This window comes from Nicotiana attenuata, unplaced genomic scaffold (genome assembly GCF_001879085.1).
Source record: "Nicotiana attenuata strain UT unplaced genomic scaffold, NIATTr2, whole genome shotgun sequence".
Classification (NCBI taxonomy): domain Eukaryota; kingdom Viridiplantae; phylum Streptophyta; class Magnoliopsida; order Solanales; family Solanaceae; genus Nicotiana; species Nicotiana attenuata.
Window position 1 is genome coordinate 258328 of NW_017670881.1, and position 12484 is coordinate 270811.

A 12484-nucleotide genomic window follows, 5' to 3' on the forward strand; every position below is an offset into this window, starting at 1 on the left:
GCTTAAGGTTGAAGGTGCATGATTATGTGGCCGACTTGACAAAGGCCGAGAAAGACTTGTTGAGGGCTCAAGCACAGTTGGCGAAAAGTGCAGAAGAACGGACAAGGCTAGCTCAACGGTAAAGCAAAAGTATGACAGAGGAGTCACGATCTTAAAGAAAAAGCTGAATACTCTTGAAAATGAAATGGTCCAGGAAACAAAGAATTTCAAAGCGGAATGAGAGCATTGCTATACATTGATTTCCCGATTGGAAGAGGAGATGCAACAATTGCAAGACCAAAACCACACGGCCACACAGGTGATGGAGGCCCGATCTCAGCAAATTGGACGCCTGCTCCAAGAGAAAGGTGTCATTAGAATGAGGATTAAAGAAATCACTGATTATGTGGCAATGAAGTGCCATGAATGTGAAGATATGACCGGGTCCATGTTCTTCGCTTCTGTGATGACCTTTGTCCGTCAAGTGATGGCTGATTTAGAGTACCTTCAACAAGAGATTGCACGCAAGCCCACGTCGAGATCAACTGATGTCCCACGGGCCCCCGGAGTAGCATTGGAGGCTCTTATGTATTCCTGACTTCTTCTTTTTTTGGTTTTGAGTCTGTATTTTACCTTTTCGAGTCTGTTTATCTTTTCCAAGTCTGTTTGTTCTTCCGTTTTGAGTCTGTATGTTCTATTTATCATCAAAATTTCTGAGTCTTTATAATAGAAAACCCTAAAAGATTTTATTAATGATATTGAAAACCCAAAAATTACTTTTCTTTATTTCGGCATTTATCCCATGAACTATGTAATAATCTAATTCATGTGGCGTCGTGATACATAGGCAATCCCCATTTGATTCGATCATAACCATAGACCATTTGAGCGAAAAATAAACTAGAACAAAGTAAAGTTAAAAAAGGGGGGTAAAAAGGAAAAGAGAAAAATTGAGTGAAAATAAATAAATAAAATATATATATATATATATATATATATATATATATATGTATATCAAAAGAGAAAGGAAACAAAATCAGGATTCGGAATTCGAGAAAAGAGATAGTAAAGCCGGAATGAAACACACAGCCGTTGCAAAAACATTTATAAACATTTAACTGTTCAGGTGCATTGCATCCCCAGTATGCGATTCTCTATCTCTCAAATGTCTCAAACTGACAAGGTTGTTGTGTGTGCGATTAAGACATGTCCTGCTTGGTGGTTGGTTTTGTTGGTAATCTGGCTTCCCATCCTTACTTCACAAGATCCAAAGGCAGTGTTCCTATGGCCTACGAAAGTCATCTACCAATTATTGATCCTGAGGATAGCCCGGTATCGGCTATTCCACAGCCAGAGTCGGCAGCTGCTGAAGAAAACAGAAGGTTGTGTTGCCGTATGATAGAGATATGGGACGCTTGGTCTAATGGCAAAGAACCATCCAGTACAATCCCCGGGTTTCCTGAACTGCTTCCCAGGATGAGTGGAACCACCAACGTCCCCATCCCCGTAACCAACCCATTCACCCACTTTGGGTACCCCGCTATATCAGGCAATTTTACCGGTATGCCTTCTGAGGTTCTCCCCTAGGCACCGCTCCCTAGAGTACCTTCTACATTATTTATCGCACCACCAGTCTCTACTACGGCACAGCCAATAGTGCCCAGGCCATGCTTCGAGCCTTGAGCTTTCACTTTTTAAGGCCTGCAATTTCAGCTAGACACAGCTCATGTTACCCCAAACTCTTACCCTCAGCACCCGCAATATGAGTCTCCAATGGAACAGGAAAGAACAGTGAGAAACCCCGAGCAAGAAGAGATGGCACGGAAGATGAAAAGCTTCGAACAAAGTCTGAAGAACATGCAAGGCCTGAGTGGCCAAAAGAGTGTCTCATACTAGGATCTATGCATATTTCCCCATGTTCACTTGCCCGCTGGCTTTAAAGTGCCAAAATTTGAAAAATACGACGGGCACGGAGACCCGATCGCTCATCTGAAATGATATTGTAACCAGCTGAGGGGCGCTGGTGGAAAAGAAGAATTATTGATGGCTTATTTCGGGGAGAGCTTGACGGGAATTGCGTCAGAATGGTACATGGACCAGGACATCTCCCATTGGCATATATGGGAGGACTTGTCCCGAGATTTTTTCAAGCAATTTCAATACAATGTTGATATAGCCCCAGACAGGAATTCCTCGACTAATTTCAAGAAAAAAACCGCGGAAAGTTTCTGTGAATACGCTATCAAATGGCATGAGCAAGCAGCTAGGGTGAAACCACCAATGGATGAGACAGAAACGGTCAATGTTTTCTTACAAGCCCAAGAGGCCGATTACTTCCAAAATATGATGTCTGCTATGGGCAAACCCTTCGCAGAGGCCATAAAAATCTGAGAAATGGTAGAACACGTCCTGAAAACTGGCCGGATCATAAGTCAAGCTGCTTTAAGAGCCACTTCCCAAGCCATCCAGAACGGCTCGGGAGGTTTGGCAAATCGAAAGAAGAGGGAAGACGGAGCCATGATGGATTCAGGTTCGAGAGGCCCCCGTCGATCCCGTGATCATTCTTGCCTGCCTCCCAGAACTCCACAACACTACTACCCCACCAAGATGCAGCATATGCCGTGGCACCGTATCCCTATGCGGTGTTGAATGCCCAACCCTATACACAGCCACAACAACACTACAACCAAAACTAAGCTCCACCTCCCAGAAATAACCATCCTCACCAAGCTCCATATAACCCGTCCACCACAAAATAATTACCAACATAATACACACCCCCGTGAGCCTCCCAGGAGAAACGACTTCACCCCTATTGGTGGGTCCTGCTCTAGCCTGTTTCTGAAATTAATCCAGATGGGTCTATTGCAACTTGTGCCTCCAAACCGGCAAAATCTGGAATCTCCATCATATCGGACTGGTACCAGGTGTGCCTATCATTTGGGAGAAGAGGGTCATTATACGGAGGATTGTTGGACTCTCGAGAGGGCAGTTGAGAATTTTATAGAAGAAAAACGAGTGGTGTTGAGGGACGAGGAAGTCCCCAATGTGACTAAGAATCCATTACCGGATCACAACAACGGGCCGGTCATTGGAATTATTTGTGATGATAAAGAGTTTGATCCAGCCTTGAAAGCAATCATCGCCATTGCCGATTCAGAGGCAAGACCTAAAGCGGTGGCGAAACAAGCCAAAAATGAGAAGAAAATCACTCTAATTCCTCAAATTGTAGAAAAAGCTGTGGAAACAAAAACTGGGGCACCACCTGCTAATGACACAATTCTCTATGTTCCTAAGGTCCCAAGGAAAGAACAATTCATGTTGAACACTCCCAAAAGATTTGAGCAAACACTACAAAAAGAAATTGGATTAGCTACGAACGTCGTCGCTAATCTGTCGCTAAAACACTCGTAGCTAGCAGAATTTTTTGGTAATCCGTTGCTAATCCGTCGCTAAATAAGATTAGCGGCGGATTTTTCTATTTAACTACAGAATTTGTTCGTCGCTAAAACCTGATTTTTTAGTAGTAAAAGGAAGTCACGCTGAATGTGCCAAAGTTGTATGTACCAAAAAAGACTTATGTGGCGCGGGAGCCGGTAATTCCACCAAGGCTGATTGAGCCCGTGGTTATCAGTCGCGCACCACAGAGCCCTATGAGAGACCCCACAGCAGTCCCCTGGAATTATAACAAAACAATAGTTACTTACAAAGGGAAAAAGATCCTGGGGGAGGTGAACGAAATGAACCAATCTGGGAGGTACTACAATCCGAAAGAGTTAAAGAAATCAAAACTGAACAAGGAGAAACGATTCCCACCCAAGAAGCCTGTGAGTGCTGAAGAAGTAGAAGAGTTTTTCCGAAAAATGAAAACTTCGGAATATGCCATAATTGCCAACTCCGGAAGACTCCTTCTCAGGTCTCACTTTTATCTCTACTATTGAGCTCGAATGAACATCAGAAGGTACTATTCAAAACATTGAACGAGGCATATGTCCCAGTTGAAACTTCAGTTGAGCAATTGGAGAGAATGGCTGAATGATTCTTCGAAGTCAATAGGATTTCTTTCAGTCGCGATGATTTGCCCCAGAGGAAGCCGCCCACAACAAATCCCTTCACGTGACTATCAAATGCGAAGGTTATTACTTGAAGAGGTTTATGCTAGATCGTGGGTCCGGGGTTGACATTTGCCCTCTCTCAACGCTCCAGATGATGGAAATTGGAACCAAAAAAATTCGACCAAACAATGTCTGTGTGTGTGCTTTTGATGGTGTCAAGCGAGACACAATAGAGGAAATTGATTTGATTTTGACCATTGGCCCTGTGGATTTCGAAGTAACTTTCCAGGTTCTAGACATGGATACTTCATATAATTTTCTCCTAGAAAGACCATGGATTCATGCTGCAGGAGCTGTGCCCTCCACTCTTCATCCCATAAACAAGACTCTACTAGACACGGCTTGTAGACTCCCTAGGACAGAACTGCTCTGGTACCACTTTTGTCACGACCCAAACCGATGGGCCGCGACGGGTGCCCGGTACCTTACTCAACCGAGTACCAACATAACACATCTTTCTTATTACATCATCATAAGTAAGTGGGCCAGAAGGGGAGTCATGAGATAACCGGAGTAAACGTGAAAGAATATCTGACATAGAACGACCCAACCTGATATTGAAACACAGACCTGTGACATACGAGCCTATAAGGCCTATGTGATCCATTATATACTTAAAATATGGGCCGACAAGGCCATACAAGTATCCGTATACATGACATCTATCTACAAGCCTCTAAGAGTACATACTTATCATAAAGGTGGGGACTGGTCCCCACCATACCAAACAATACACGTCAAAATTATACTGACCAAACAACCAACTCCGGAACAAATGGAGCGCACCAACATCTGCCGCTGAGCTGATAGCCTAATTGGAGGACCCTTGACCCGTTTATCCGAACCTGCGGGCATGAAACGCAGTGTCCCTAGGCAAAACAGACGTCAGTACAAATAATGTACCGAGTATGTAAGGAATGAAAATCAGTAAATAATAGACATGAGAGAAACATGGAGTAAAAGACTCTACATGTAAGTCTGAATAGCTCTGCGAATCATTTAGTACTTATAATGTCATGCCATGCATGGGTATATGTGTTCATAACATCATCAAGCCTCTGAGGGCATCCCATCATATCATCTCGGCCACTGTGGGCAAATCATCAACGTATACCAGTTGATCAGGTGGTGGCGCGTATATGACGTCGTAACCTTTCCCATAGCTATATATATATATATATATATATATATAACGCCATCATGGGTCAATATACATGTATAAATGAATGCAATGCATGAGAAGTACGTCAATAAAATCTCTTGGAACGTCATAAGACCATTATGCCTCTGATTAATATCATGAAATAACTTTATCAACTTATGTATTTTCTGAGACCCATGAACAGATGATAGAATAGTATGACACATGGGGAATCAAGAACATAGGCATCTCTAGTATTTCTATGAATAGAGTCATTTATGGAAATTGTGCATTTACTCGTTTCGTTTGTATCGTATGGATCATGCCAAAAAGAAAGAAGGGATAGCCTTAACATACCTAAGCCAATTCTCTTGAAAATCCCTCTAACACACGTCTTTTGCGAAGAACACATAACGGCGGATCAAAGTAGAGGAAAATCTGTATGATATTCTTGAGAAAGATTGCATCGTACTCCCTTAAAATTGCCAAGTCACGTTGCTATTACATTGTAGGGGTTCATAAGAATTCTTGTTTGAGAATTTCCATCCGTTACTTTGTTGAATCTCTAACACATCTCCCTTAATGAATTAGGGAGATTGACTTTTGTCTTATTGAGTGGGCCCCACTTTAGGGGATGACTTGGTCACAAAGTCTTCAAAATTTGCCACCTTATTATAGGACCTTAAGAGTCACACTTACCCAATGGCCTTTGCTGCCACGTTTAGGCTCCTTAAGCTTATCCACAGTCTTAGTTAATTATCCACCAATCTCTTAATTAGCTTGTTAATTTCTCATTAACCAATAATTAATCAATTACCCACATAATTAAGAATTATCTCAAATTACTTAAAATACTACTCACTTTTAACACACTTTGTACACCTTACTATTATGGTCATGTGCTACCTTGTATGACACTAGTCCATAAATACCGGTATTGTAGCTTGACCATATTTTATCCCAAATTACCAAACCTCGACGAAACTCATTTTCTTCGCTTTGCTTTCCCTCTCACCTTCACGAATTTACTTATCCGTTATTTGAAATAGCATAATACTTATAATCCTAAAATAATCTCATTCCCGAGCTTGCGTCGATTAACTTATGACGAAACTTTAACGTACAAAAATGCGGGATGTAACATCTCATTTCCGAGATTTCATAAATTTATTTATGGCGTACTTTCACGTACAAAAAATATAGGGTGTTACACATAAGAGGTCCGGGAAACCATGATAAACATTCACGCCGATGAAAGAACTAGAGATGCATTGATCCAACTTTTGTTTGAATTCAAAGACGTGTTTGCATGGTCCTATGATGATATGCCAGGACTGAGTGTTGATTTTGTAGTGCATAAATTGCCAACTTATCCTAGTTATCCACCTGTCCAGCAAGAGCAAAGAAAGTTCAAAATGGATATCAGTGAAAAGATCAAAGAAGAAGTCACCAAACAATTGAAAGTTGGTGTGATCTGAGTGGTCCGATACACCACCTGGTTGGCTAATGTGGTCCAGTGCCAAACAAAGACGGGAAAACCCGAGTGTGTGTTGATTATCGGGAGTTAAACAAAGCAATCCCCGAGGACAACTTCCCATTGCCAAACATCCATATTCTTGTTGACAATTGTGCCAAACATGAGATACAGTCTTTCGTGGATTGTTATGCTAGGTATCACCAGGTTCTGATGGATGAAGAAGACGTAGAAAAGACGACTTTCACCACACCTTGGGGCACTTACTGTTACAGAGTCATGCCATTTGGTTTGAAAAATGCCGGGGCAACCTACATGAGAGCCATGACTGCCATCTTCCACGACATGATGCACCAGGAATTGAGGTGTATGTGGATGATGTGATCATTAAATCCAGAATGCAAGAAGGCCATGTGCGAGATCTGAGAAAGTTCTTTGAGCGTCTGCGCATGTATGATTTGAAATTGAATCCAGCTAAATGTGCATTCGGAGTTCTGTTTGGGAAACTTCTGGGGTTTATAGTCAGCCGGAGAGGTATTGAGTTAGATCCAACAAAGATAAAGTCAATTCGGGATTTGCCACCTCTAAGAACCAAGAAAGAAGTCATGAGTCTTCTAGGAAGATTGAATTACATCAGCAGGTTCATTGCTCATCTCACTACCACTTGTGAGCCCATATTCAAACTATTAAAGAAAGATGCGGCAATCAAATGGACAGATGAGTGTCAAGAGGCTTTTGATAAAATCAAAGAATATCTGTCAAATCCGCCAGTGTTGGTTCAACCTGAGCCAGGATACCTTTGTTCTTGTACCTGACAGTCTTGGAAAATTCTTTCGGCTGTGTCCTCGGGCAACATGATGTGACCGGGAAGAGAGAGCAAGCCATATACAACCTGAGCAAGAAGTTCACCAGTTATGAAGCCAAGTATACTTTGTTGGAAAGAACTTGTTGCGCCTTAACTTGGGTCGCCCAGAAGCTTAGACATTATCTTTTGGCCTATACTATATATCTCATAACCAGAATGGATCCTCTCAACTACATATTCCAGAAACCAATGCCTATGGGAAGGTTAGCAAAATGGCAAATCCTGCTCACTGAGTTCGACATTATCTATGTCACTCGCACGGCGATGAAAGCTCAAGCCTTGGCAGATCATCTAGCGAAAAACCCGGTCGATGATGAATATCAACCTCAAAGCACCTATTTCCCAGACGAGGAAGTAAATTCAGTTAAAGTGATTCCAGAGGACACCAATGCTTGGAAAATGTTTATGGAGCTGTAAATGCAAAAGGTGTCGGGATTGGAGCAATTCTGATTTCGCCCACCGATCAACACTATCCGGCCACAGCCCGACTTCGGTTCTTCTGTAGAACAACACTGCCGAGTATGAAGCTTGCATCGTGAGCATGAACATGGCAGTTGATCTGGATGTAGAGGAATTGTAAATCATGGGGGATTCTGATTTGATCATTCGGCAAGCCCAGGGTGAATAGGAAACTCGAGACATCAAGCTTATCCCATACGGGCAACATGTGGAAGATCTCAGCAAACGGTTCAAGTCCGTTGAGTTTAAGTATATTCCTCGATTCTACAATGAGTTAGCTGATGCATTAGCTACTTTGGCCTCAATATTGCCATATCTGGGCAATGTTCATATTGACCCGCTAGAAATCCATATTCGAGAAAGGCACGGTTATTGTAATGCAATTGAAATAGAACCAGATGTTCAGCCATGGTATCATGATATCAAAAGGTTTTTGAAAATAAAGGAATATCCCGAGCAGGCCAGTGGAGATCAAAAGAGAATTATCAGAAGGCTTGCCAACAGATTCTTTTTTAGCGGAGAGGTCCTCTACAAAAGAACTCCAGATTTGAATCTTTTGAGGTGCGTACTTGCGCGATAAGCTGAAAAGATCATGAACGAAGTGCATTAGGGAGTATGTGGGCCTCACATGAACGGATATGTAATTGAAAAGAAAATCCTTCGGGAAGGTTATTACTGGATGACCATGGAAAAGGATTGCTTCAGTTTTGTCCGAAAGTGTCATCAGTGTCAGATACACGGTGACCTCATTTATGCACCGCCTTCAGAGTTGCATCCTATGTCAGCACCTTAGCCTTTCGTTGCCTGGGGTATGGATGTCATTGGGCCAATCGAGCCGAAAGCTTCAAATGGGAACAGATTCATCTTGGTTGCCATTGACTATTTCACAAAGTGGGTTGAAGCAAGTCACTTTCAAAGCCGTCACCAAGAAAGCGGTGGTGGACTTCGTGCATTCCAACATTATTTGTCGTTTTGGTATTTCTAAAACTATCATTATAGATAATGCTGCAAATCTGAACAGCCACTTGATGAGGGAGGTATGCGAACAATTTAAGATTACGCATCGTAACTCTACCCCTTATCGACCCAAAGCTAATTGCGTTGTCGAAGCTGCAATTAAGAACATCAAGAAGATCCTCAGGAAAATGATTCAAAGTTTAGACAATGGCATGAAAAGCTGCCTTTTGCATTATTGGGATTTTTCACAACCGTGCGCACGTCAGTTGGGGCCATGCCTTATTTATTGGTTTATGGCACTAAAGCCGTAATACATGCAGAAGTTGAGATTCCCTCTCTTTGAATCATTGTTGAAGAAGAGACCGAGGATGGTGAATGGGTTAAGACCCAGTTAGAACAATTAACTCTGATTGATGAAATACGGATGGACGCAGTTTGCCATGGGCAATTATACCAACAGAGAATAGCCCGTGCCTACAACAAAAAAGTGCGGCCCAGGAAATTCAAAGTGGGGCAACTCGTTCTGAGACGTATTCTCCCGAATCATGAGGAAGCAAAAGGAAATTTGCTCCGAATTGGAAAGGTCCATACATTATAAGAAAAGTGTTGCTGAGGGGAGCGCTGTATTGGGGGGATATTGAAGGAAATGACCCCGAAGCAGCTGTCAATGCAGATGCGTCAAAAGGTATTATGTTTGACCCCTTTATGAAAATTTAATACTCTCCGGTTGGGATGACGAAGGCTTTCATACTCGCTATCCAAACACTACCAACCCTTGCAAACCCTTTGAGCCGGTTCTCTTTTCTTTGATTACCCTCTTTGGAACCAGGATGTTATTATGAAAAAAATACATGATGAAAAGAAATAAAACAAAAGAAATCAAAAACAAAAGTTTCTTGAACTACGTTCGACTTGATTCTGAAGGTATACGTAGGTAGCCTCTCTCTGGGTTTCAGTCACACGAAAACAAAAGTCCACATTTTCCCAAAGTAGAAACTGGGGCAGAAGTTATTATGTCTCGGCGATGGTTTCACCAGAAAGGTTCCAGAGTTGTAATTCAATCCAAATCCTTTTTACCCAAATCCTTGTCAAAGTCCTTCCGACCAATCGGCAAAGAGGTTCAAAATGGGTGGATATAGTTACTTGGATTTGATGCAACCGAATAAGAGAAACAAAATAAGAGAGTCTTATTGGTTAAAACCTCCGCGGGCATCATAGAGTGATGGTAAGCAGAGAAATTGAAAATGAGAGAGTCTTGTTAGTGAAAACTCGCAAAGAGCACTATAAGGCGATGGTGAGAAGAGAAATGAGAGAGGTCAGGTGGTGAAAACCCGTAAAGGGCGCCACTGATCAAAAAGAGGATCTTCACAGCCATTAGCATCAACAAAGTCCTGGCAAGTTTTCTTGGTTTCGAGGCAAAAGTTGTGATGAATTTATGAGAGTCGGGCATTTTACACAGATAAGGCATCCAGTCCAAGAGGCATGTCATGTTCATTCAAGTCCGCATGCACTCCAGATAAGTCCTTCTTTCTTTTTCCCGAAAGGGATACCTCTCATCTAAATTCATTTGTCCATTTCATTGTTTGTTTTTCTTTGAATCCCTTCTGGTCTAACTTTGTTCCGAAACTAAGAGAAAGAAGGGATGGCAAGATTTATTTATAGGGGTTTTTTTCTAAATACAAGCTAATATTCAAAAAGGTACCCAGTTTCGGCAGGGGCATCAAGTCAACTCCGACTGGCCATGGTGGCTGATGCTTCGAAATAAAAAACTCTTGAAAGAAGAAATTCAAAGTCAAATGCCCACAAAGGCAAAATAAAGTTGAAAGGTTAAGTCCCACGTGACTGATTGTCATGGCAAAGTCTGGAAAAGCCAGAGGTTCTCCAAGGTTAGAAATGCAATCGGCATTCAGGAAACAACCAGTTGCACCTGAAAGGGTCGAGATCAAGTGACTGAAACATTCAAGGCCACAAAACCAACCATTGTTTCAAACTAACAAATTGTTCTTTGTTTGAAAAACAGAAAACATGTGCAATCCAAAAGCAACCTTGCAAGAAGCAGGTGCAACCAAAAGAAATTGCGCAAAGGCTAGAAACAACTTTGCAGCAACCACTCCAAAAAAAGGAAGTCTCCTCCAAAATTCTTTCCCACATTTACTCATTCTCTGAAATTAAAAAAAATTAAGGAAATGATGATGAGAAGAAAGAAAGAAAAGAAAGAAGTTCAAATTTATGGTAACATAGGGTATCCACTCCCTAGCTACGGTTTTCCAGCATAGGGTCTCCACTTCCTATTTGAAGTTATTTTAGACATATGGTCTCCACTCCCTAGTCTCTTTTCCAACATAGGGTCTCCACTCCCTATTTCATGTTTTTAGACATAGGGTCTCCACTCCCTAGTCACTTTTCCAACATAGGGTCTCTACTCCCTAGTTGATGATTTTTAGACATAGGGTCTCCACTCCCTAGTCGCTTTTCTAACATAGGGTCTCCACTCCCTAGTTGATTTTTTTAGGACATAGCGTCTCCACTACCTAGTCTGCTTTTCCAACAAAGGATCTCCACTCCCTATTTGATTTTTTTAGGACATAGAGTCTCCACTCTCTAGTCTGCTTTTTCAACATAGGGCCTTCACCCCCTAGTTGAATTTATTTTAGACATAGGGTCTCCACTCCCTAGTCGCTTTTCCAACATAGGGTCTACACTCTCTAGTTGCTTTCGTTTTAGATATAGGGTCTCCACTCCCTAGTCTCCATTTTCCCAGGGGACACTAATCCCGACCTTTTATTGCTAGTATAGAGTTTTGTTACCAATAACTCACGAAATTTTCCTAGTGAAAACTAGGGCAGAAAATTTTTGTTCGTTCGTTTATTTTGGTGTCTAAGTAGGTTTTTACCTCAAGGCACAGGGTTCGAGACGACCAAAAGAAGAAGTCTCAATCCAGAATATAAAAAAAACAAAAAGAAAAAAAGAAGTGAACTCAAAGTGTAGAAGCGGAGAAAAGATGTGGACTGCGCAAGACATGATTGAAGTCACAAGCTTTGCATGTCCCGCCTTGATCCGAAAAGCTGAAGAAGAATGAACCAACAACTGCAGCTAACAAGCATCAAGATTCAGATCAAAGTTCACACGAGGAACTAGTCAAGACTCAATATCAAGCTTCAGAAGACCCATAGATAGGAATCTTCTAACTCATAGCCGGCAAGCTTAGTTAGTCTTTTTCATTTTTGATTTTGGTGTAAGAAGGAGCTCAGCAAGCAGCAACAGCAGCAACAGTAGTGAAATCACAATTTTTCCGGTAGTCCCAGCTACCAAAACTTCCAGAACTACACTGACATGATTCCTTTATAGCCAAGGATATGTAGGCAACCCCCGAAGCAAGGTTCGGTCAAACTATTTCAAAATGCTTCCCATGGAGTATCAAACAGGCAAAAATTGTTCATGATTGATCACTTTATCTTTGCCCGAAAACTCTTCATGTTTCCGAGCAAAGAGGG